We start from the raw sequence: 27581 nt of genomic DNA on the forward strand, positions 1-27581 counted from the left end.
GAAGTAAACCAGTGCTGACCTTACCTAGAACATGTCAGCTCACAAACTCCAGTATCTCTGCAGCTTATCAGCAGCAGCTAAACTGTCCACACAACAGCAGAGGGTAAACTCTTAAGTCATCTCACTGTCATTTACCTTTGTAGATGAGGCAAAACCCCAATAAGTAAATAAGTAAAGGGAGGAAGAAAAATCCTGTACATCAGCTGACCATCCATGTGTATGATATAAAACTTCAAGTTAATTCAAGTTAATTCAAGTTGGCTTAGTCTTCTGTTACTGAGATGGCATTTGCGTTTGCTGGGGCTTAGGTCACACACATGGACAGTTACCATAAGCTTGCTGACACACAAGTTTGCTTGTGTGTCCAAGCCCTCAGAATTAGGGGGCTTTTTGTGTTTTTTTTTTACTGTTTGCTCATCTTCTTTCTCTGGCCCATTTTTACTTTCTGTGTTTCCTGAGGATGCTTCTCTGCTACCCATCAGCTTCTTTGCTGATCTTTGAATGCAGAATGTTGTATTAAACTGCACATAGATGTACACTTGAAAGAGTAAAATATTCCCAGTAAAGGTGGGCAAATATTTTCAGTTGGTACTTCTTCCAAAAAATAAGCCCAGAGTAGTGTTAGGCAATACGCTTCTATTTATCACTACTTTCATCTGACTGCAACAGCAATTAAAAATGTAAAAAGCACATATAATTAAGTATACAGCAGATCCCAAAAAGAAAATTATAGTTTTCTCTTGTGGAGGTATCAATGCAACAGGGAACATGATTCTAGCTGTTGCACCTGGTTTAAGCTTGTATAACACTATTGTAAAGAAGTACTAGCTGATTTGCATCAAGATGAGGGAAAAAAGATTAGGGTAAGTTATGGATACTGTAAAAGTCACTAGCTATTTTAATTACTTGGATAGAGACCTTAAACAAGAGGACAAATATCCTAGATGACTCGATGGGTAATCCTAGATTACTAGATGGGTAATTGGATGTGTATGCAAGACATCAAAATAATTAAATAAAAAATTCTGTTTTTCCAGTAACCAAACTATAAAAGAATGGATGGTACCATGAAATACAGCTTTCAAAACAACGTGAGGAGGCTTATGTTACTTTCACTGCTCAGCTGCAACTGAAATCCAGATGTGGGAATCAGTTATCTGGGGATGGTGATTTTGCCTTCAAGAATTAATTAATATAGATTTTGTTTAGAACAGCCATTTTTTGTAAGAAGATGATAGGAAAGAAAATATTTCTGATTTCTATTAGATATGCATCTTGTAGCTCCCTAGGCCTTATTTAACTATGGCATACTATGAAACACCACCAATGCCTGTAATAGGGCCCAAGGCTAAGGAATGGGTACATTCTACCTTTCACAACCAGTGAAATTATTCTAAAGTGAGATTCTATTTCCTTCCTTAGTTTTACTCTTCATTACAAACAATAATTTGTTAATCATTTTGCACATTTTTGCAGCGCTTGAAAAACTGTCATATCTGTCAAAACTGTCACAGAAAATATACAAATATACAGAAAAAAGGTCACAACCCCAGAGCTTGTTACTTGACTACAAAACAGACCCAAGCAGGAGCTACAAATAACAGCACAGGATTACAAAATGATAACAGCATGCTTCCTCACAAGTGACAAGGAGGCTGATCCAAACCAGGGCTCCAGACACCATGATGTAAAGCCTGATGGTGCCTGTTACATTTCCTCCAGCTGCAAAGGAGAGTGATAGCTTTTCTTTTCCACTAGGTGATCTGCTGCAGGTGCCAACATGCCTAACCTTTGACTACAGCCAGATCAATACTAAGGCTTTTACCTACGCCATCCAGCTCTCTCACTTCCAAAAAATGTCTCCTGCTCAGTTTTGTTTGTTATTTGTTTTATGTTTTCTCACTGCTGTGATAGCCAGGTTGATAAAGACAAACAGATGAGATGCTTTGCTTTTCCTGTACTAATAGTTTATTCCATCTCTCCCTTTTTTACCAGATTGTGAATATAGTCTGCAGGAAAATTTTTCTTGCATGGTATCCCCTTCAAAGTTTCATCTTTGCTGAAGGCAACTCCTCATCAGTGAGAAAACACATAGCACAGAATATCCTGAGTAACACTTTTGTTTAGGGGTGGAAATATTTATTAAAAACAAAAGAAATCCTGCTCAAAATACCTAAAAGTGTAATGTATTTTCCTTTAATAACAGAACAATATAGAGCTGTAGACAGGCTGTGGAATAGAGGGAAAATCACAGGCATTCCAGTTTCAAATTATAAGCAGAAATGTGCAGGTGTTGTACATGAGATGACCTTCCCTGTGTGGGTCACCATTCATCAGTACACTCTTAGCAGCCTTACCTAGGGCAGCTTGATGTGTCCCATTTCCCATGTCTCCATACAGCAATGATTACAATTCTTGAGTATGTTTAGGTTGGCTTACAAGCTGCAGAGCAGAGAAATAAATTTACAAATATTTGAGAGGTGTAAAAGCCATCAAATGAGAAGAATTACAGTAATAGGACTAAATTAATATTAAAGACATGCAGAGTATAAAGTCAAATCTGTATAAAGTCTGCAGCTGTAATAGTTTCTTGCTCAACAGTATCTCTGGTCCCTTTGTGATTTTCTCAAGAAAAAGAGGTTGAAGTATGGATACATTTGTTCTTCATTCCAGGCATAGCATATAAAGAGGTTATGGTGACATGACACTCGTGCTTGTGTATGCATGCCTGTGACTCAGACCTCTTTCATCTTGACAACAGAAGCTGTTAAGTGACCTATAACTGATACTGCTGATTTAGAACATCCTTTAGCTTGGGCTTGCTTCTGTGGCTTTTATACAAGAGAGGAATAGGGGTTCTGTTACTGCCTGGAAATATTTGTGACCTAGACAGCAAATATCCTTTCTGTGAGACAGATGACTTTGCAGAATGTCAAAGAAATGTGAGCAACTGGAAAAATAGTATTCCCACCACAAAAGTATATTACTAGTTAATGAATAAGAAATTAAATTCTTTTTATATTCTACAAACCATAATTTAGGATTTTTATGTGGACAAAGTTTGAATTCACTTCGACTTCTGGTTTGGTTTTGGAATTAACTCTCCAATATGAAAAGAAATAAACCAGTTCCACTTCAGTTTTTTGTAGTGTTCATGTCTGTTGAGGAAGTTAAAAGAAAATTCTTAATTAGATTAACAGTTACCCACAACTGAAATTCATCTCTGAATTTGAACTAATACAGATATAATAAAAATTAAACTTCTAGGCCCTTGCACCACGTGTGACACCAGCAGGACCTGAAGGTGTCTTGGCTCTTCTATGCAAAGGAATAGGAGGTTGCCTCTTAAACAAAAGTCTGTTGGCTTTTACACTGTGTAAGGTACACAAATTCAGGACAGAATCATTACACTGCAGTATTTATCAGAAACTAACAGACACGCAAGCAGTCTAGGCTTTTTTTTTTTTTTTTAAAACTTCCTGCAGCTACTGCAATATTCTGAAAAAAATTCAAAATGCAGCTGAGCTTGGGACACTGCAGCAATTTGAAACATTAATATGCAGAGGTAGGATTTTAAATTATTTTTTTAAATTTCCTATTCTTTCTGTTTCTGTGAACACCTCTGTGGTACATGGCGTTCAGCTAGTGTGGTTCTGCAGCAGTATGTCTGCCCCACCCTGAGGGACTTCTGAGACATGACACGGGATTCCAACCGAACAGACTGAAAGCACCTTTGTTTGCCTTTAAGTACCCTGCCTGGAAGCTTTAACGTTTCACCACAGATCTCTGTCCTTCTATCCCAGCAGCTACAATGCTTCCTTCCCGTTCCCTAGTAAAAACGAACAAACAAACACAGCACAACCGAAAAACAACAACAACAACAAAAACTCAACACTATTTCTGTAGGGGGAATGACTGGAAACTGCTGGCCTGTACTATCAAGTCTGACATATTGTCTGACAAATCCAGCAGGCTGGGTACAATCCACAGGAAACCTGTACATTGTGTCTATTTTTGTAAATAGAAATGGTCTACCTTTGGGGAGAAAGCTATTAAAAATTAGGGAAAACACAAATTGCATCTGAAATTATTTGCAAAGCTCTGTGCTGGGATCAATAGAAATAAGTTTCCAGGTTTGGTAAATGCTTCCTGGATATTTTTGAGCAAGTTATTTATAAATATTTGCCTCATCTTCCTGGAGAAAGTTTTTAGCCTTTTTCTCACCCTAGCTGGAACGTGGGCTCAGCTGTGTTTAGGAGAAGTCTGAGATCAGCCTCAGGTGAATGTTCTGCTGGTGACATTAATGGTACTGACCATGAAAACCAGAATGATTTCTGTTTAGTGGGTTCATAGAATAAATCTATATACAGTTAGCAGATGTTCAGATAACAGCTGAGTATTCATGAATATGTTTGTAAATCTTGACACTTTGAGGAATTTGTAATGAATGTCACAGCCTTCCTATTCGCTATAGTCAGACTGCCAGTCATCTTTCTGTCTGCAAAATTTGACAGCCTTCAGAAAGAAAAAACAATCAGACATTCACAGAAGTAAAAAGTTGAGGTGAACAGTTCAGAAACAAACTGCAATCTGGCCAATTTGCTAAATCTGAAAAGTCTAAAAGACTTAGCAAATACTTACGAATACCAAAGACATTCTCAGCTTATGGAAATAGTTTGGAAACTATTCCAGAGGGAAAAAAATGAAAAGCTGAAATGTCAATTTTTTTTTGCTTTGACGACTACACTTTGTGTAACTCTTATAAGTAATCATAGATGTCTCGAGGAAAAAAAAAAGTCACTCATGTTGTGGGTTTTTTATTGTTTTAATTTCTTTCTTTTAAAAGAGAATGAGAAATGCCAATTTGTCTATGGATAATTACACAGCTTGACCTTGGGCTCTGACTTTTAGTTGATGATTGGTCTTGAACAAGTAATTTAACTCATGACTTTATCCAAATAGCAGAGCCTATTCCACCCCAAGGTGCTGAAGTGACATCTGTAGAGGGCTTGGAAGTCATTAGAAGTAAAAACAAGGGGTAAGAGTTACAAGTCACAACAGTGGAAATTCCAATTACATATAAGGAAAAAAATCATATGAGAGTGGTTGAGCACTGCATGCCAAGAGAAGTTTCAGAATCTCTGTTCTTGGAGATTTTCAGTACTTGGAAAACTACTTGGGCAATCCAGCCTAACTGTAAGCTATCCCCACTTTGAGCAGGAGGCTGGATTTCATGTCCTCCAGAGTGTCTCCTCCTACTTAAATTTCTGATGTTTGGAAATCTAGCATTGTAAAGAGGGTTTTTTTGTGTTGTTGACTTTCCAGTGTCTGAAAAAAAGATGTGCTAATTGATGTGCAAGGCCTCAGAAGTGCCCTAGCACGTGTACAGGATGACAATAAAGGAAATATGAATATAGGTGCTTCATGGCTGACCATTAGTTAAACCATGTTTTAAAAAGGCATTGTACAAATGCATCTTAAACACTGACAGGTTCAGGTCACCAATCACCTATCTAGGAAGCCTGTTCCAGTGTTTCCCACCATTGCAATAAAGAAATTCTTCATAATGGCAAATCTGGAATAATGGAATATCCACTGCGGCAATTCTGAACCAATCCCACTTGTCCTGTCACTGGATACCAGGGAGAGCAGCCTCCCCAAAACCTTCCCCTAAACCTACCAAGTGGACCAGGGCATTACATCAAGTCCAGACCTGCACACAGCACACCAGTGCTGAATACAGAGGGACAATCATCTCTTTTGACAGGTTGGTGATGCTGTGTTTGATGCATCCCAGGGTGCAGTTTGCCCTCTTGGCTCCAGGACACACTGGTGATTGATCTCCGCATCTTGCTCCTAGCCATGAGCACAGCCCTGCTGAGAGAAAAGTTGGCTCTGTGCCCTGCAAGGCCAGTTGTCTGACACTGCCTCTGGGAAGGCTGAGAAGTTGTAAACCATGACTAGCCCTCTTCTCGGACAGCCTTGCTGAGTAACAGGAATTGCCTCATTGTGTGAGTTGTGATACACAATACCCTGGCAAGGTCTCGTCTGATTTACAGTCATCTCAGACAGACAGAAAAGAGATTTAAGGAGGCAGACAGGCCTAAGAACAGTTTACTGGAAACAGAATCCCAGAAAGGAAAAAAGATCCAATCCAGACAACAGTAAATCATCAACCTGTGGAGTCACCACCCCTGGAATTGTTCAAGAAATTACTGGATGTAGCACTTAGTGTGGCAGTTTAATTGACATGGAGGCATTCAGTCAAAGGTTTGACTTAAGGATCTTGAAAGTCTTTTCCAATATTAATGGTTATATGTTTCTGTTCTATAAATTGCAATTTGATCTTCATGTACTTCTCTCACACAGAATGGTTATTTACATAAAGGTGTTTTCTGTTAAAGAGAAAAAGAGACCATTAGGAAATATGACAGGAAATACTCCTAATCCCACCCACCATATGAGTACTGGGTAAGAACTTTGGTACACTGACTATTAAGGCATTATTTTCTTTAACATCTCATATAAATACCCAATATCAGACAGGAAGAACTGATCAACCCCAGCCATCCTCCAAATACTCTCATTATTCTCTCTTCCACATCCTTGGAACCCACTCTCTGAAGGCAGCCTGCTTGGGATGGTCCTGAGCTCTCCCAGTGCTGTAGACCTACTTCAACAGCAAAAATAGAGAATCTGCCCATGTACTACCCCTAGCTGAGACCCCTTCATTCTGCAGGAAATGCAGCTAACAGAGCAAGATATGTTTCTGCCTCTCAGCTCACTGTTAGCCTTGAGATGGAGACTATTTCTACTAAACTCAGCAGAGCTAGAACTGATTAGCACCAAAGTGAGGGATTTTAAAATCAACACCTTTGCAAAGGAGCAAGCGTGGGCAGCTCATCTATTAAACATTTTTACAAGGCAATAGATTTTCCCACTGGGAAGTCACCTTAGGCACAGCCTGCAATTACAACCTTCTGAGCCTTAGAAGTTCCAGAAGACCTGTGTATAGTTTTTCTTAGGTACATTCTATCTGCATTCACAGAAATAGAAAGGCCATTTTTGGCATTGGTGTCTATCACACATTGTGCTTAGGATAGTTTAAACAGAAAATTCCAAGTACTTGTTCTCTTTTACCCCCATCTTAAACCAAAACCAAATCTTTCTAACCATTTCATTTACAGTTTCTAAAGTAAAGTTTAAAATGTTATTATGGATACTGACTTCAACATGACCTTTATTCTTAACATTAAAAATAGAAGGTTAGAATATGACTTTACCCTTTGGAAAAATGGATATTCCAGAAAATTTAGCACAGGAAATTATTTAGACTTCTGTGTCAACAGCATTTTTATGGGAGGATGATGAGAACATGACGAGTGTCACTGTTTCAAACAGCTTTCATCATTAATATTCTCAAATAGGTTTCATGAGGTCATTTATGAGAAAGAAATTCAAGAGGCACTAAAACCAGAAAAGATTACTGTAAAAGTATATGGTACATATTTCCTTTTAAAGCAGAAAATATCTTCTTTATTAGTGGGTTTCTCTGAATTTGTGAGGTCCCATGTTTAGCTAATAAGTGTGGCAAAATTCCGGTATGCTCTTGTCATTGTTTGACACTGCCCTGGTGTTGACCAGGCATCCACAAGAGTCGCTCATTCACCCTCCCCTGCCACAGCTGGGTAGAGGAGGAAAAGAAAATGATGAAGGGTTCATGAGTTGAGATAAGGACCAGGAGAAAACATTTCAAGAGCAAAACAGACTCAACATAAGGTTGCAAAGTGAATTTATTACTAATAGAATCAGAGGAGGATAATGGGATGTAAAAAAAGCCCTTAAAACACCACTCCCTCCCCAGCCCCTCCCTCCTTGCCACTGCCATCACCAGGAGACAGGGCATGGGGGTTTTGGTCAGTTCATCATGAGATTTTCTTCTGCTGCTCAGGGAGAGGAATCCTTCCCCCGTAAGACCATGGGGTCCCTCCCATGTGAGACATTTCCCTCTGAACTTCTTCCGCATGGTCCACTCACAAGCAGCAGCCAAACTGCACCTGCTGCAGCATGAACTCCCTCCCACGAGCAGACAGTCCACCCAAACTGCTGTGGCATAGGTCACTCTTATGTGGGGTGCAGTCCTCTAAGGACAGGCTGCTCCAGCCTGTAAGCAGAAATTCTCTCTCTCCACCAGGTCTCCCACAGGATCACAGCTTTCTCCAGGCATCCATCTTCTTCTGGCATGGGTACCTCCCCCACAGCCTGAGGGTGAATCTCTGCATTCCCTGTGGATCCCCATGGGCTGCAAGGGCACAGCTGCTTCACCATAGTTATCAACACATCCTGCAGAGGAATCTCAGCACCTGGAGCACCTCTTGCCCCTCCTTCTGCACTGACCTTGGTGTCTCCATGTTGTTTTCCCTTGCATGTTCTCACCTCCTCCTCTTCTCTGACTAGAAGAAATACCATGCAACTTTGTTTTGATTTTCATCTTCAATATATCATCACAGAGACATTACCAGCCTCTCTCATTGACCCACTTTTGGCTGGCAACATGTCCATCTTCAGGGCCATCAAGGATTGGCTCTACTGAACATGGTAGAAGCTTCCAGCAGCTTCCAACCTGCTACCAAGAACCAGATTGTGCAAAAACAATACATGTCTAGAGTGCACACAAAACATTCAAGGCACTTTTATTTTCTAAAAATAATTCCTATGGAACAAAAATATGCATATGGAATAAAATCTTTCAGAAGCATAAAAGAGAAGCACTGTATGCACAGGTTATATTTTTTTGAAAACAGAAAAGAACATGTCTTTCCTACAAAAACATTAGTTTTTACCTGTCTTCATAGGACTTTTAAAACCTAGCAACTGGAATTGGCGCTTGAAAAATCATGTTTATATATATAATTATAAAAATACATAGAAATGAGAGATACTGGACAGCATGAAAAATCAGGTGTATTATTTATTTATCAGCATTGACAGTTGGCTCCCAAGGGAAATAGATGTGCTTAATTAATTAGATGCAGAAAAAGATGCAGAAATTTGCATACATCAATTGTTTTCAAGTGTTCTTCAGCATCATCAAAGCAAAACCTAGAAAGAAAGAAAAACAGTGTGAGGCTTTCTAATATTATATATGTGACTAATTCTGCACAAATCTATTACATTAATGCATCTTTAAAGTAAAAAAAATTCAAACATATTTGCATCCAGCTAATAGGTTTTAATTGATATGCAAGAATTGGACTATTGATGTACTCTCAGCTTACTGAACTGTGTAATTTGTATGAAAACCTAAGGTAATTTGTTCTGACACCATGATGCAGAGTAAAGCATTTGTGAGACCAGTTTAAAAGACCACAGTGTCACTCCAAGTGTCATGCTTTCAAAACTAGCATCTGTAAAAGTCAGTGAATTTTGTCTTCTTGCTCTGAATTGAAAGAGAATTAATATTGCACAGCTGTATGCACCTGTTAATGATTAAATCTTTGTCCATTAACTGCATGGGAAGAAACAAACTATGGCTTTGAATAATAATTTGTATGAAACATGGAATATTTATATAGAAATATTTAAGACAAAAAGAGGAATTTTTATGTATATTAAGGAGGGTAAAAACAGGAAATCAAGTTATACACAACAGAACCTAACAGAAAGACACTGACAACCAATAGATGTTAATTCTAACTGTCCATATTTGTCTTCTAATTGTCAATTGAAACTTTCACAATGTATTTAGCAATCACTCTCTTCGTGTGTTTGAATTAAGGAACAAAAAACAAAATACAGTTTTAAAAGTAAATGAAACAAAGTGAAATGGAGAAGACACCACAATGGATGCTGTAAAGGATTAGGTTTTTTCACTGAAATCAGAAAGAGGTTTTTCTTAATTACTTTTAAGTGACCCCTCTTTCCTTCTCCTCCCCCACCTCCCTTTTCATTTTTTTTCCTGGCCCTCTTGTGGTGTCTGGAGTACTCCAGTTTTGCACAGAAACCACCTGTACACACTAGCTATCTCTGTCACTATTCACATGGTTCAAATTTCCTGGTATTATGCTTTGCTTTTCTTCTCTCCTACTCAGTCTTTCATGCACAACCCCCCTCTATTTTTTTTTTTTTTTGGTAAAAAAAACCTCAACGAGTCAACCTCTTGTCCCTTTCAATTTCCTTCTCTACCAAGAACAAATCTGCAGGATTATAGGGGAGAATTTGAGAAGAAATTAGAGTAAACAATACTTTGGGGCCTATTTATGGAAAGGGAATAAGGAAGGAGAGGATAAATCAGCCCACATAAACTGAATGAGCTCCCCTTGCCTTTCTCAGCATGCAGGTACAATAATGATTCATGAGCTTTTGGCCTAAGGGAGTCAGAGGAAAACTCAAATGCAGACACTACAGCCTGAAAAACCTACAGTTCTGTAAAATACCTGTGGGAAATATTTTGTTAAGTGGTATCTCAAAATCAGTGTAATTGCTTGAAGTTGGTGAATTGCTTGTAATTGCTTGCTTAAAGAGGAAATCGCCATCCTTTAAGAACCATCCTGAAAAGCTTAGTTTTTGTTTGGGTTTTTTTTTCTTTTTTTTTCAAAACTAAAATTCATATATAAGTTAGACTTGCCTAGTATTTATTTTATTTAATCATGTATTCTATAGTTCTCATTTCAGATTTTAGGTTTGAAGGAAATTTCCTGTCATAAGTATTTATTACTTTTTACCAGCTCTGCTAAATGTTTGAATACATCTATGCAATTTATTTTATCTTTTGAATGTTCAGTTTAACACATAAGCAGTCTGTGATCTGTACTTAACAGAAATATGTTACATACCAAGATATATGGTAATTTGAAACTAAATTAAATGAAAATACAGGCTCATACTAGAAAATCTAAATTAATTCCTTGATATAAGGAAGGATTCCCAGACTGGAATAATTTTCTAAAGGAAACTAGCCAGAAAAACAGCAAAAGGAACAAAAGATTTTTTTTTTAATAAAAAAAGAAGAATAGCAAAAAAAGAGTCACCCAAAAACTTGAAGAAACCATCAAAACACTAAGGTCTTCAGAGCACATTAACACTTAAAACAGCATTAGTATGTGGGGACTGGAGGGTAATAAATGTGATGTCAAATTGTAAAGCAATGTCTAGGGAGCAAAAAATCAACAAAAAACTTCCATACCAAATAAAGTGGTTGAAATGATAAGAATGAGTAGAATTAGTAGGTGTTAGGTAACTATGATATGATGAGAAAAATAGCTTGAATACTGTAATGGAGAATCACTTGTTGCAGGTTTGTTAAGAGTTCTTGGAAGAAATAAATAATTCAATGAGCAACAGCAAACCCTGACATCTTAAAAGATTATTTTATTAATGGTCTTTTCAAAAGTCTAATTGAATTAATTCCTTGTTGAAGGATAAAGCAAAATGTAGGAGTCAATGGCAGGTTTTGTCAGTAGAAGTCCCAGGTAGACCCCAGTGGCATCTATGGCTGGATTTGGTTTTGATTATATTGAGGTAGAAAAGGACCAAATATTGAAGTGACTAAATTTATTTATATATTATTCAGGGTGATAAAACTAAAAGTCATATGTGGAATTTGCAGGAATACCTTATAGTATTGAGTGACTGGGCAATAATCTGACAGGCAAGACTGGATAGTGATAAATGCAAAGTAATATAACAGGAGTAAAACAAGCTTTGCTATACATATAGAGTGATGAGCTCTATTCTTACTATTCCCATTCAAAAAGAGATTCTAATCATGTTGAAAATAGTTCTATTTAAAAAAAACATATAAATAAATATTAGGGATTATCAGAAAACAGTGAAAGACTAAAGAAAACATCATTTCTGCTGCTTAAATCTATGATACAAATACATTGTTCTTATTGGATGTAACTATTAATCCTGTTCCACTATTATGACATAAGAAAGATTAAAAAAATATAGTGAAATATCAAGATGACTGTCAAACCCCATGTGGCTTTGCAACACTAGGAAATGCAAGGTCTGTTCCTAAGGTAAGTAACGATTGTGCTGTCATTTATCCAATAATGCCTCTTACTGTCAAAATGTTGAGCCTCAAACAAATTATTTCAGAATTATTTCATTCTATTTCATATAATTGCATCAGTGTAAGAACTTATTCCTTGTATAATCTATTGTTGAGGAAGAGTGTTTAAAGGAAGGGTGGCAGAAATAAGTGTGAATTGAAATTCCTACATCTTGTTACATTTGGACAGGAGATTATCAGGGCCCTTTAACAAAGCAGATACATTTGGAAATTTTGAGCATTCAGTGTAATTTCTGAATGTTATTAGATATCTGATCCTGCTCTTACTATGCTGAAGATTGTCATGGGAAATGAGAAATAAAGCAAGGGAAAAATGATCTCCCTAAACAAGGTTCTCAGACAGAATGGGAAGGCGTCCTGAAAACAGACAGAAAAATCTCAAATGAAAGTCAGAGATTTTACATTCAAGACTGCAAATCAATACTAGATAGTTATGTGGGTTCTTGATAGATCTTAATCTCCATCTCTTCAGATCTTTCTAACTTGAAAATTAGCTCTATTAAACTGCAAAAATCCCACAAAAGGATTTGAGACTAAACTGATGGAAGGATAACATGATTAAATCATTGATTAACCTGAATGACTGCGGGAAATTGAGAAGGAAACTAGTGCTGAATGAAAAGAAACAAAACCCTTTAATTAGTGATCAAAGATAGAAATGTATCATGTGATTGCAATTTTGAGCCATGTATCTGCATAGAATTACTTCTTTAGTTCTTTGAGATTTAACTAGAGGATGCCCTATAAATACCTTCATAATCATACCCTTTTAATAAAATTTTCAGCTGTTTTGTGTTGGTTCTGCCTGTGGATTTCAAACTCATTTAGGAGTTCTCAGAGTGGAAAGTTTTAGAAAGATCATGGTTGATCAGCTGGTATTTACACAGTTATTTTAAAATGTCACAGAATCATAGACTGCACCACATTTCTGATTTTAAGACACTACACCATCTTGCAGTATAATCCGTTCATTTCTGGATCCTGTGATCACTCAGAATGTTCAGTCTGAATCAGGGAAAAAATAATGTCTCTTTTTTTCTGAGGCTTTATGAACTTCTAAGAAAGAAGACGGACGAGAGTTAGCAAGTGCAAAAAGAGAAAACAAATACATATTTTTAATTCTTTCATAACAATGCAAAAGAAAATTCAACTGTACCTCGACATTTTTAAGAAACAAAACCTCATGAATATTTAAACCTCAATACTTAAAAGCACAGGACATTTTCATGGGTTGCAGACATCCAGGCCCCAGCAACAGCATTGGCTCCATGAGGGAAGCTGAGGCTGCCTGTCGTGGTTTGGCCCGGAAATGTGTTTTTGGAAAGGTCTAAGTCGGGCCAATCAGGGGCCAAATTCAAAATTGGCATTTAAGGTGGCCACTAAGGGTTTGGATACGCCTCTGAGAACACACGGGGGTTAAAAGCAGGAGATTCCCAGAGAACTTCCTCTTTGGGAATCCGGCGTTGGTGAGTAAGGTCTGGCCTCTCCCCTGCCCAGCTGCGTCTGGGTGGGGGAGGGGGAGGCCATGACAGGGAGGAGGCCGGGAGCCCCAAAAGGTGCAGAGGTGGAGTAGAACATGCAGGGGTGGAAGAGACTTGAAATGTCTGGGCAGCCCCCCCGGAGAGAGGGACAAAGATTGTGCTGGCAACTCAGCCGGCCAGAAGCGGGGGATGCGGCGAGAGAGGTGCCCAGCAGCTGTAGGAGTCCTTGGGCAGGCAGAAGTGAATTTAACCCCTTTGTAGACTAATGGAAACCTTACAAATACTGAATCCTCCTGAATCAGGATGAGGTGAGAGAGAGATGAGAGATGGGCAAGCGTGAGGAAAGCTGGAAGAGAGAAGAATCCTGAGTGGAAGAGATGATGGAGTGGCCTTGGGCTGAACTCTTTCTTGTATAGCCATGGACAGACCCGTGTTTTTTCCCTGTGACCCAGAGACTGTATTTAGGGGGAGGCAACACCCGGGAGTCAAGAGTAAAGCAGCGGCGTGAACAGAGACGGCTGAAGGGGGTGTGGGATGCCCTCTGTCTCCACGGAGAGGAAGATCTCTGTTCATGAGGCCCCTCGGCCCCAGGGGGTGAAATTTGGGGGGGACTGGTGTCCCAAGAGTTGAGAGACTGCTGCTTCTGGAAGTGGGTGGAGCATCTTTAAACGGGGAGCCCTAAAGGCAGTCCTGGCCCGTGTCCAGTGGTGAGAGCACTGGACATGGGGGGAGAAGTCACGAGGGCCGATGTTCTTTGGGTGGGGCCATGGATGACGCGGAAGCACAGGAGGTTTCAATTGTGCTTCCGGGGGAGGCCCATGAGGCAAGGGGGGACTCCTCTCTCCCTGATGGATTTGAGGGTTGATAATTTGAGGAGTGGTGGATCTCTGGAGAAAAGGGAGGGGGAGGAGGAAGGTATCTGAAAGGTTTTCATTCTTAGTTTAGTATGTGTTCCTTTCTAGATTTGTAATAAATAAAGTGTTATGTTTTTTTTCCCTCCATCCCCGAATGAGAGCCTGCTTTGTTCTGTTCCCGGGTCACATCTCACAGCCACCATTTTGAAAATATACCCTTCATGGGGGCCCTGGCATTGTGCCAGGGTTCAAACCATGACACTGCCCCAGCTGGACACAGCCGGTTCCAGCTGGATCCAGCTGCATCCAACTGCCCATTGTGGGGTGTGGCTGAGACCCACGCACACGGTGGGAGTAGCACTGGGGGAAATATTTAAGAAATGGCAAAATCACCAGATGACAAAGAGAAGCAAGGGGAAAAAAAATGAAAGACGCAACTTTGGGAACACTAAGACGGGAGAAGAAGGAACTGGAGAAGATGGTCCATGTGCTGGAGCAGAGATCTCCCTGCAGCCCATGGAGGGACCATGGTGGAGGAGATGATTCCCAGCAGCCTATGGAAGCACCCACACAGAGGCAGGGAAAAAGTGTGAGTGAAGGGGCTGTAGATCAGAGCTGTTATGGCCTTAGTATAACCCTCTTTCCCCATCCCCCTGTACCACATGGGGTAGGGGAGGTAAAGACCTTGGCAATGGAGTGAGATTGAGCCTTATGGGGGAAAAGAAAATGATGGGATGAAGGTGTTGATTTAGTTTATCTTTGTTTCTCATTGTACAAATCTTTTTTACTTGACAATAAACATAATTGCCCCCACATTGAGTCTATTTTTCCTGTGGTAGTAACTGGCAAGTGATTTCTCTGTATTTATCTCTAACCTTGAGCTTTTTCACCTTTCTTTCTACCCTCAACATCCTGTGGAGGAGGGGCAGTAAAAGAGCACGTGGATGGGGGTCTGGCTGCCAATGCCATGACACTATACACATGACAAACCTGCATGGTCATCTGTGAGGACATAGCAAGAATAATCTTGAGATGCCACATATAACATTTTACTTCACCTCTATGTATAGATCCAGCTGACAGTAAATTTCAAGAATTCTGAGAATTAAGTTTAGTGTATGAAATACAAATGAAGGGGAACATGAAAAGATTTAGTTTGTTTATGACAATACAGTGCAACCCTTAATATTTTCTCTTTCAAACTTCAAAATAAAAATATGTGGGCAATATTTATGTCTTATACTTAGGACACTCCACTTACATTTTCCAAGTGATTTTTCAGGTCTCTTGGAAACTCTTTGAGTTTTAAGAATCAAAGTATTTCAGTTGGAGTTATAGCACAGTTATTTTAACTTGTTGATTTTAATTTATACTTCTTTTTGCTCTTTAGTACACAAATGAGAAATATTAGTTTAAAAAGTCATAAAAATTGGATAACATTCTATAACAATTCAGTCAAGAAACAATGACAACCAGCAGCCATTATCATTTAACTAAAAATTATTGCAGTGCTAGAATACTATAGATAAAGGCTTTTCATGTCATAAAGTGAGATGCTCCAATATTTTAGTATTATAGCATTAACTTTAAAAGCTTTAGACTCTATGGAAGTTATTTTCCATGTAGCAAATAGTTCCACTTTTCTGTTGGATCCTTTGGAGGAGTACATTTTAGATTGTAAAATCATTCTGGAGCCTATTACAAGGCATTATAAATATAGAACAAATAGAACAATAGAACAAATATTATTAATGTAATATCAAAATTGTGGCTGCAGTTGAGGGAACAAAATATAGAGGTTGAGGGATCCCCATGAGTGTAATTACATTCATATGGGGTGAATGTAAAAACCCATAAGTGGAAGAAAAGCGATTCCATCTCAACTCAAAATGTGTATGGTGAGAAGCCCTTTTGGTCTCACATGGATCATAATAATTATATTTAAAATTAATTTCAATCAGAACTCACATCTTCAATCTAATTTCTCTTTTAATAAATTATGATACTGTCATGATGATGTGTGTAACATAAATCTGTGAACCACATGTTATATCCCTATGTAGTTACTGGTACTCCAGTTACTTTTTACTGGTACAATAGCCAGAAAAACAACCCTAATATTCATTAGTTTCAAATATGACCTTTTAGCTTTCATTTTCCATTGACAGCAAAGGTATTGAAGAGACAGTTTTAGTTACATCTTTACTGATTGAGATGTAAATATGCTAATAATCATTCTTCATCTTTTGTTAATTATTGAATATAGTAACATGTTCAAACAAAATGAAAAACATTTGAAAAAACCAGCATTTCAACCATATTGTGATCATAAAGAAAGCAAGTGTGCAAAAAATACACATATCCACATGGGAGGTGCGAGAAATGCAATGGCCAATATTTTTCCTTCTGACTCAGTAGTGGGTCAGGGGATCAGCATACTTAGATAACACACCTCATTCTGCTGGTTAACTAATACAGTGCCAGCACATATTCTGTCTTCCCAGGACTAGAGGGAACCAAACTGTCTCTGCTCACTCTCCAGGATATATGGTCTGATATTTGGGAACGTTTCCTTGCCTATGTTAATTTTCAAATTTTGCAAACAAAATTCTGGGAAGATTGCCTAGAAAGACTCAGGCCAAAACTGTGTCAGCAGTCATTCCAGAAATACTGTAGTACTGATAAGAGTACCTGGAAATGCTTAACTGACTAATGTAGATATAACTTGTTCTTCTCTAGGGAACATACAAACCAATTAAATATTCTGACTGCCTGTCATTATAACCTGTGCCCTAGATTTAGCATGGATAGGTAGCTCTGTGAGAACAGATATGGCCTGGGCATTCAGTATACATAGGTCCTGAACTCCAGAGGTTCTCACAGATTTCACTTCTACTAAGTGACCTCAGGGACAGGCACTGTGATTGATGCCTGCCAAATGTTTGCTTTCTTATCCTTGTCTGTGAGAAACAGGGTGGGATATGCTTTTGAGAATTTTTTTGTTTGGTTGGTTGGTTTTTTGCTTTTATATGCTCATTCATTTTCTGATATGTTTTAAGGATATAATATGCACGAGAAAAACATCAGATTGCTGGGTCAGTGGGAGTCATTTTGTGCCTTGCTGTCAGATGGCATCAACCATTGAGAAAGTTTTCTTTTTTGCAGAAGAAAGTTATGCTCTCACTGTTCTGTGTTCTGGAGCTCTATGTGGTACCCATGACATACAGTTAACCATGCTATAACTTTAATGAATCTTTTGACATAAGTGCTTCTGAGTAGAGGAGCACATTGAATGCAAGGAGCAAGCAATTGACTGTAGATATTGAAGCAGGCAGTGCTACTGAAAAGAAAATTATGATTTTCTGAAAATGAAGTAGTATTGTTGGTACTGAGCAGTCTGTATATATAGAAAGCTTTTACCTCAACTTCATTCTTCCAGTCTTGTCACACCAGGCATCTTACCTCCTGATATCTGTCTCTGTACAGGAGAAAGTACAGGAGAAAGAAAATTTAGTGACTATATACTTGGATGACTTTCCACCACTTCTGGATTTGTTCCCAACAACAAGAAGTTTTCCCTCATTCCTTGATAGCTCTTTAAAAAAAATTTGACACTAGTCTTGGTTTGGCTTTGAGATCAAGTTTAGATGCTTTGAATAAAAAAAATTTGCCATACTTGAAAAATCTCTTTCTCTATACTGTAAACACATTCACACATCTCATCCCACTCCCTCTTCCTCCCCCCAGAAATTTTCTACCCCTTATTCAATTTCTTGACCAATGCCCACATCCTGTAACCTTATGAGCATGGACAATATTAATAGTATTTTTCAGATTTTTACCCAAGTCACTAGTCCCTACAGATAATGAGTTTTCTAGCAATGACCCTTTGAACCTCACGGAGGAACTTCCACTCTTCTAGAATAAACTCTCTGCCTGGAAGGAATGTCTTTGAAGTTTTCAGCGGGGAGGTCTTGACATAAGTCTGCAGTCTCAGCATTTACGTTAAAATGGAACAGCCCCCAGATCCACAGTTGGAACCATTCTTCAAATTACAGTTTGAGTACAACCCTCAATTTCAAAATATTTTCTATTTTTATACTTGCAAACCAAAATGATTCACTGAACTGATTTCAGACATAATTGAATGACCCCACAAGAAAAATAGCTTCTGAGAATCATCAGGCACTTCAGACTAGCTTTCTGGCATCACTGCACTTTCTTCTCTCACAGATTTGGACTTGCAGAAAGCACCTCGGGAGAGCTGATACCAAGAGGCAGGAATTTTACTGCACACTTGTACATTCCAAATGTCCGGTCCTGCAGAGTGAGGTCACTGAGTCCTGGAAAGACATCTGAGAGAATTAAACTAGTATCATAAACTGACATCATCTGAGAGGAATTAGAGAAAGATGTACAGGAAAAATAAAGCCATTAGTATTATAGAAAAGCCACATAACACAAATAAAAACAAGCATCTAAAATGCCTGCAGGCAGCTCAAATGATAGGCTGAGTGATATTTTATAATTATCTATGGGATGTTTTTTGTTTAATTATGACTTCACTTCATCAAGTTGAAAGCTAGCATCAGTATGAAAAGCAGTAGGAAGCCAGTTTTAAATGTTCAGCTCAGGAAGCTGAGAAATATTGTCAGAATCATCAGCTTAAGCCTGACAAAATCATGCAAACTAAAGGAATTCAAAATGGGTCATGTACTTCAGGTGACCTCCACAGAACCCTGTGTATTATATATGTACTATATGGCACAGGGACAAGTTGGTGGTTTTTATTTTTGTTTTGTTTTTCTTATACAGTATACTGTATTTATGAGTTTAAAATAGGAAATTGCTGAGGGCAAATACATTCACAAAATATCCATGTCATTGGGTTTATCATAAGAAAGGAAAGAGAACTTTAATCTCCAATCTGAACAACATAGCCATTATTTTGTCTATGATTTTGTAGCCTAATAAACCATATTATATTGGTGCAGCAAATCAGTTAAAAACTGATTAAACCCACATTGTATTGGTGCAGCAAATCAGTTTCTTTTATATACAGAACAACTTTATTTATAAAATGAAGCTAATCTGAAGGCAAAAAAAAGAGACTCTGGGATTGTGCCAGTGTTGAAAACAGGGGGAAACTTCTGTACAATATTTGGACAAATTTTCACCTCCTCTGAAATTTGTATCTTAAATCTGACATAGAGAGACATGGATGAGATTTTTCATATCCTTTCACATCAGGAGACACAAACCATGATATAGTCTTGGATCAGTTAGAACTGAATTGTTGACACAGTTAAGATTAAACCCAAACAAGGTGGACTGAATGGAGCTTCTGTGGTGATCATGTGCAATTCTTTTAAAAGTGCCTGATGAAATGATCCTTGTGAAGGATATTCTCTAAATGTGAAATACAAACATTGTCAGAGCCATGGAAAATATCCATTGGCTTTACAGATGTTCAGACTACAAAAGGCCTTTCCTGATAAATTGAATCTTAGTGTCAGCAAGGTGATACAGAACATTTATGTAGAAAGCCCTGGCAGGTGGAATCAGCTTTAGATAAAAGACATAACCATTGATTCTTCAGAGACCTGAAACAAATTCATCATTCTTGAGTGCAGTATGGCATCCATCACCACAATCAGGGAAAAGAGAGGCATCAAATAAGTAGATCTCTAAAATCATAGAATGAGATTAGGCTTCGCCAAATAGCCATGGCCAATAAGGCTGTTCTGTGCATGGGGTCTGCATGCTGCTGATAGCAGGATAAGACATGACCTAAAGTTTCCAGTATGTTCTCTCATCCTTTGAAATGTTAGAGAAAGCAATTACACTGGCTGTTGTACAGTTTCCTTAGTGAACTCGTCAGTCTGAGTGGAGAACAGAGTGTTGTTCTGCTTGCTAAATTATATCTTGAAGAAAAGCAGATGAATCTAAAAGATTAAGTTAGTTAACAGCCATTCAGACAAGAATAAACCTAAACACTTAGATTTAGTAATGCAGAATTTTTATAAACAAGTAAAAAAGGTAATTTTTTTTTCTATTGGTAGTGTGACTTTAGATCACAGTCTTAAGAAACTTCTTATGAAATAGATAAATAGCAAATAATTTGAAAGAAAAGCACTGAAAACTCGTTGATAACATTCACAGAAAATGTTATGGAAAGTGGAATTAGATATAAAGCCTGAAATAGTGAACAAATACCTACATAAGTAAATCATAAATAAAAGCTCTTTTCCTTAGAATTGTGGAAAAAAAATAAAAAAGGAGATAGCACTGTCACTTCATATACAGATATTTCTTAAATATTCAGTAATATAAATATAAAATATAAAAATATTCAGTACTGGCTCAGGAAATAATGGATGAGGAAGCCCAACCAAGAATAACTAATCATATTAAAAATAAATTGACAAATAATTAACCATTTCAATCTGAAGGTTTGTGGATAGGCAGTTTGGATCAATACACTCAGGTTTTTTGAGTCCTCATACTATAATTTCTACATTTCTTATGCATTAAAATTTAATTTATAACCTATAAAAATATTTTAATTCCATATATTTTTTGGAATCTCAAGCAGAGATTTTTGATTTTATTAATATCACTATACATTATTAGTATTATGAAAAAAAATATCCCTAAGACTCTTTATTCCAAAGTGATTTGTAGTGATGTATCCAGGGTTGCTCCAATTCCCTTTCATCAACATTTGTTATTACATGAAAAAGAATAATTTCTCAGCATTCCTGGTATGGGGACAGTTTCTCTCATTCATATAAGAGACTAAAGAATGTAAGGGACAATTTGATTTACTTGATTTCTGAGAAGTTTCTTGAAAGCCTCTTTCTCCCTTTCTGTGCCTTCTCTCTGAATTCTCCACTTCATTGTTTTTAAGGCAGCTGAACAAGGTGAGGGCAAGGTGATAAAAAATTAGTAATGTGTGTAAGAGGAGGAAAAGAATGTACATGAGCTCCAAGATCTATCTACTTTTTCAAATGGCCTTTTCATCCAGGCTGGTGCTGGCTGGAACAGGAGGAGGCAGTGCTGCCTCACATCTCTGAAACATTTCACTTTGATGTTAGTAAACCATCCTGTTATATTGGCACACACACCCCTAAATTTCCCAGTGCAGATCTAACACAGACTAGAAAATCAGTTTTTCTCATTTTGAAATAGATATCTGATGGCTGGTAAGTTGAATAATTCGTTAGAATCCACTGATCATGTTGACTAGTTTTAAAACAACTGCCTAAGAACTTAAGCATGTAGCATGTACATGTCAGTCCTTAAACTGAAGAATCTGACTGCACATCATAGCCTTGGGTCTGTAGTAGTAACCTATGCAACAGAGATTCAGTCCTACTGGAACTGTAATCTGCAATTTATGTACTCCAGTTCTGTATGGACAGGAGTTATGGAGAGCATATATTTTATAAGGCTACAGTTATCACAGCTATTGAAAATAAAAATTTTCTACTCTCTATTCATATTCATGTAAATTACATAGATTTCAAGTTAATCCAATAGTTTTGCAGTGGTTTTACTCTATCATGAAATGAAAGAGAAAGAGGTTCCAAAAGTTAATTCTTCTTTTAGGCTGGTTTTACAGAATTGGAGTTTTGTTAATTTCAGCTGCATTACTTCTGATTTATATTTATGCAACCAAGTAGAAAAACTGAGATGGAGATAGTTTTTAAAATAATATCTAAGTACTGGGTATAAAAAAATCACAAAAATTAAGTGTTCATATGCAGTCATTGAGAGAACTTTTAGCAGTGCAATATATTAATTAATCATTTCAAGTTTTAAAAAATCCAACACCCAACTGAAAAGATATTCTAATTTTTATTTGCTCTGAATTATTATTTTTTATTAATTTGGGGATTTATTAATTTGAGGCTCATTATACAGAAGCACAAAGCAAACCACTATAACATAATGTCATTTTTAGAGTATTCCCAGCATTGCAGAAGTGCCCTGCAAGGTGTTTGCAGGAAATGTTACTGTTACTTGTGATGTCTAGAGAGATTGCCTATAACAGAGGCTAGACAGAGTTAAAGGAATATAGTAGGTATTTATTAAAAAGGCCTTCAAAGGATGCACCTTGGGCAGCACAAGAGCCTGGCTGGGGCTGTACCCAAGATAAACAATGGGTCACAAGTTTTCATGATTTCATAAGTTTGGTCCATTTGCATATTGGGGTTAATTGTCCAGTTACAGCTTCAGGTAATGAAATCACATTCACCTAGTTTTGCTTTCGTTAATACTGTTTGGGGGCCTGAAGTAGCCATGGTTCTTAGACTGGAAAAGGATTGTTTTGTCTGACTAAACTGTGAGGAGGACTTACACTTTATATGAAGTTCAGAGTTACACAACTAATGCAGTACAGAATCTGAAAAATATGAAAGCTAAAACTGGTTCATCTTCAAACTTCAGGCTGATTTTACAATTTCAAATAGGCCCCTTTTTAAAAATGTGTGCAGATTTTCACTTTAATTTTCCCTTGTATAAAATTGTCATTACTACTTCTGTTGTGATTACTATAATACTGTAGCATAAGCAGAGAAACAAAAGAAATGGGAGTTTCCTAATTTGATTAATTTGGTTTGATTCTCTTGCCTGATTTATAGAGTACTAACAACTTTCTTGCACCTCTCTTTGTAAATGCAGCCTCTTTCATGACTTAAACTGTCCTGCAAGTGAGGAAAAAGAAACTTACATTCCCCACTTGACTGCAAACCATTACTGTGAGCTCAATTTCTGTTCACTTAAGAATCTCAAAATACCAGCATGAACAAAACAATGCCTTGGACCCAGCAGCTGAACCAATCTGTACAACTTGAGAACTTTCTGACTGACGGATTGCATATCTGTATTATCCGACTGCATATGCACACAATTCCCATCTCAAATTATATTTTTTAACATATGAAATAGTACAAATAATCCAAGCTTTAATCCAAAGGAGTTGTTTTAAGTCAGAGTATTGTAAAAAGATACTTGTGGCAGAACATGGTAGGTATTTGTCAATATGTTTAGGTGATCAGTGAGGACTCCACTAATGTGTTTGCACTGCACAGGATCTTAGCTCCTTGAGTGCTCCTGTAAGGATCAGAAGGACTGTGGAAAATCTGTCACTGAATTGCTCAGACATTTACCTGCAGCTCTGATGGCCTCTAGTCTGTTTCTCCTGATGCCACTGTTCTCCCGGACTGGTCTGTACAAATCATGTTACCTTCCTGGGCAACAGTTCCATGCTTCTGGCAGCCTGACAGAATTACTGCAATGCCTGAAGAAAAATATTACTAAATATGACAAGGACATATTCTGAGGCTATAAGGTATTTTTTATTTTTTAAAACAATACTCATTATTTTTAACTACATGATATATGCTATTTTTGAGGTTGATATTCTCTACTGGTTTAACACTTTTCCTAATTTTCTGTCACACTCTCAAGGGTTGAAGTCTCTGGATATACCCCTCAGATAAATCTTAAATGTCATTAAAAATTCTGCAATGGTAAAAAATCCCAGCAAACCAGCAAATTCCAAAACAACATCAAAAATTTAAAAGTTTAAAAACAAAAGCTGGGAGGTGGGCAGATTATCTCTGTGAGAATATTTGAATGTCCTTAATGCTGACAGTGCAATGGAATCAACAGAAGGAAAAGTCTCTGCTATTTAAAAACTGTTTGCTTACCTTCAATGTAATTCTAGTTAGGAATGCCACCCTAGTAGATCAGTGACTCCAGTAGTTCTACCCAAGACCATGATCTGACAAAACAGGCCTGAGAAAACAAAATTTGATCACAAAAAATTTTATAGAGGTTATAATTTCCACTGGACAAGTCTATAGAGTGTCCTTGGAAAACTCTGCTTTTTGTGCCAGCTCTAACCAAATGCGCATGAACTGAGAATGAGCTGCCAGGTGGCTGGGAACATAGCTTTTACAAAAACAGAGGCTGCACTGTGCAGAAAAGTACTTTGCACTAAATGCTGTAACAAAATGTGATTATTTTGAAAGTTATTATATAATCCCAGTTAAAGCAATTTTAGTCAATTTAGACAAAGACAAGAGCAAAACAATTAAAGTTGACACATAATACCAAATAAAGACATATAACCAGAGTAGGTTCTTTGTACATAATTTTAGAGATGCATCATTCACTTGCTTATTACAATGTTATATCCCAAATAGAATAGATGCCAGCTTGTGACATTCATTTCAGCACCAAGGTAACAAAAGGAAAGCAGTACATCCTCTGCCAAGTCCCTGCCTAGTAAAAGAGAGTAAATTGATGCAGTCTTCAAACACTTTAGATGGTGTCACAGGAGAAGCAGGTAGGCTCTGCTGGCTGCTTTCAACTTTCCTTTTCATTGAAATCAGCAAGAAGATTATGCCAGTTTATTGTTCTTTAGCTTCTAGAAACTAGGAAAGACATTTTTCTCTCTGGATTTGTCTTTTCTCAGGGCATATTGCATAGACACAGCCAGTAAAGCTCATTTCATGCATGCAACAGCCAAATATACCTTTAATGAAGACACCTCAAAACACTAGGCATAAGAAAGTGTCAGCTTCAGGCACATAGCCTGACTACAACTGAGACTCAGAAATTAGTGCCAATTTTTTTTTCTTTTTTTTTTTTCTTGCAACATTTTCACATGCAGCTAAGTCTAACACCAAGACGTTGGAGCACCTCTCTGCAAGACAGTCTGGTAGTTTTTGCTATAATTTTTGAACATTTGCTGTGATTCCTGAGAAGGTTTTTATTTAGGTAACTGCTACTGCTGTATAAAACAGATTGCATTACCCCTGAGGCAAGAGCCTGAAGCAGGGAGCCAGACAAACTCAGGGAAAACATATCAGGTTTCTTATACAGTTATTCCCAGTGCACTATGAAGCCTCTCTCTCCATGGGTGGTGTTCTCCAAAAATGCAGGCTATGTCTGCAGCCAGCAGTGCCTTTGCTCTCTACCAGGCCAAGTTTTCAGTACTGCATCCCAGGTTACTTTGAACTCACTGGAAATCCAGAGACACATTCTGACTTTGCATTTGGGTGCTGGAGTCCCCATACCCAGCAGAATGCAGGACCTCAGCAGCCACTCTCTCTCCTTGCAGACGATGTTCTCCCTCAGCCAGCAGGACCCACCAGCAAGGAGAAGAGGAGCTCTGTTCTGCCATTGGCAATGGACTTGCTAGGGCTGGTAACTCAAAGCTCCAAGGCACTTCTGAGACCTCCTGCCAAACTGCTGAAGCTGGAATCAGACCCCTGCTTTGAACACAACATGGTGCTCACTGAAGTTTTTTGTGAAAGCCATTTAAATCTCCTTGATTAGCCCAGATTGCATTGCTGTTTAGAGACAGTGGATTATTCAAGATTCTTGCAACTATTACATATTTTTTAAAGCTACCAGACATCCTCAGCAGTGAGAAAGTAAAAATCAAAAGCTGTGAAATGTTAAGCTATTCTTCCAGAGATCAGCTAACAAAGGAAACTGAAAAACTCACTGGCAATCAAACTGTTAAAAGTAGTACTTTTGATGCAAGTCTGCTACAGGTCCCTATCATATTGCCTGACCTTTATACTGAGCCTAGATATGTGAGGTTTTCAAGTCCACAAGCTTCAATCACACCATGAGAAGTAGGGTAAAGCTGCAGTATCATGATATATTAAGCATGTCCTGCAACACATCTCTTTGCTACCTCTTTTGCAAGAAAAGAAAAGAAAAAAGAAAAGAAAAAGAAAAGAAAAGAAAAGAAAAGAAAAGAAAAGAAAAGAAAAGAAAAGAAAAGAAAAGAAAAGAAAAGAAAAGAAAAGAAAAGAAAAGAAAAGAAAAGAAAAGAAAAGAAAGAAAAGAAAAGAAAAGAAAAGAAAAGAAAAGAAAAGAAAAGAAAAGAAAAGAAAAGAAAAGAAAAGAAAAGAAAAGAAAAGAAAAGAAAAGAGAAAAGCAATAGATCCTTATAGGTCCTTGCTTTGCTTTTCTTTGTGTATCATTTCCATGCTGAGTTATGGTTTATTTCAGAATAATAGCTATAAGATATAGATAATTCCAGCTGTGCACTGTGTTTGTTACAGGACACAGGCATTAGCTAAATGCACTGTCAAACACATCCATCTTGCAACATGATATTCATGTCACTTTCTTTTAGCAAGAACATGTTTTTTTTAAATCAAAACAGACAATAACAGTCTTGATACTGATTCAAGTTGCAGCCATTTTTTATAAGACCTTTACATACTATCATTCTGTTATTATAAAACCTTTTGAAGGAAATACTGTGGTCAAATATCCAGCCCACTCATACCTCACTGTTCAGCATGTGGACAGAAATAGTTATCACAATTACAATTGATACCTTACCCTACTCCAAAGATTAACTTAAACTAACTTTCAAGTGTAGAATATCTCTATTCCTGCATAATAAATCCATGCTCATGCTAATGAAATGTTGTATAGTAATATGTAAAATGACCTACCACAATGTATGGAACTCTTCACACTTGAACATGGATATTGAAAAAAAACCAAAAAAAACCCTAAAAAACAAAACCAAAACCCAACTTCATATATTTGTGATAAGTGTATTGGAATAAAAGATACATTTAACTTCTGGAAACTTCTGAGATGTCAAGTCTATTAGCTGGAAATAACCAGCTGGTAAGGATCGCAGTCTGGAGGTCTGGGACTCAGTAAGAGCAAACAGAACAGAAATGCTTATTTCAGGACTAATAAGCATACAGTAAAGAGATGTGCTCAGGAAAACAGTATTAATTATAATCTCCAATAGTCCTTTGAAAATTCCAGTGATCTTTATCAGAAAACTAAATTATGGGACTGGGAAAAGACTGAGAAATTTTTTTAAATTCATTTATAGAATATGTGCATTCTTTTCAATTATAAAAAATCCTTCTTATTGACATCAAATTTTCTTTTGAATTAAAATTAAAAGCATCAACTTCTCTGTAGTAAGTATTCATGAATTACAGTTTAGTAGGCTTATGCTGCAAACCAATTATATTCTGCTAAAAACAATAATGTAAATAGGCTATGGGAAAAAAAAGCTGAAGCTTTCATATGAAAACTGGAAAGAGCTGTTGTTTTAGTTACTTTAGGTCTGTCAGCCCTGGAAACTATTAATGTTATAGAAAA

At 37.5% G+C, this 27581-nt stretch overlaps 1 long non-coding RNA gene across 2 annotated transcripts; it reads right to left on the bottom strand.

The window, feature by feature from the left end:
• Nucleotides 1–7902: 7902 nt before the first annotated feature.
• Nucleotides 7903–24312, bottom strand: LOC135296088 (uncharacterized). Of its 2 annotated transcripts, XR_010358138.1 has the most exons (4): nucleotides 24131–24312; nucleotides 23588–23718; nucleotides 17835–18769; nucleotides 7903–9102 (listed from the first exon to the last, which is right to left on the bottom strand). It is a non-coding gene; the product is annotated as an uncharacterized LOC135296088 (long non-coding RNA). The 2 variants fall into 2 exon arrangements; XR_010358137.1 differs by having other exon boundaries at nucleotides 17835–23718.
• Between the last annotated feature and the right edge of the window lie 3269 nt (nucleotides 24313–27581).

Source organism: Passer domesticus, chromosome 3 (genome assembly GCF_036417665.1).
Source record: "Passer domesticus isolate bPasDom1 chromosome 3, bPasDom1.hap1, whole genome shotgun sequence".
In the NCBI taxonomy this organism is placed as follows: Eukaryota; Metazoa; Chordata; class Aves; order Passeriformes; family Passeridae; genus Passer; species Passer domesticus.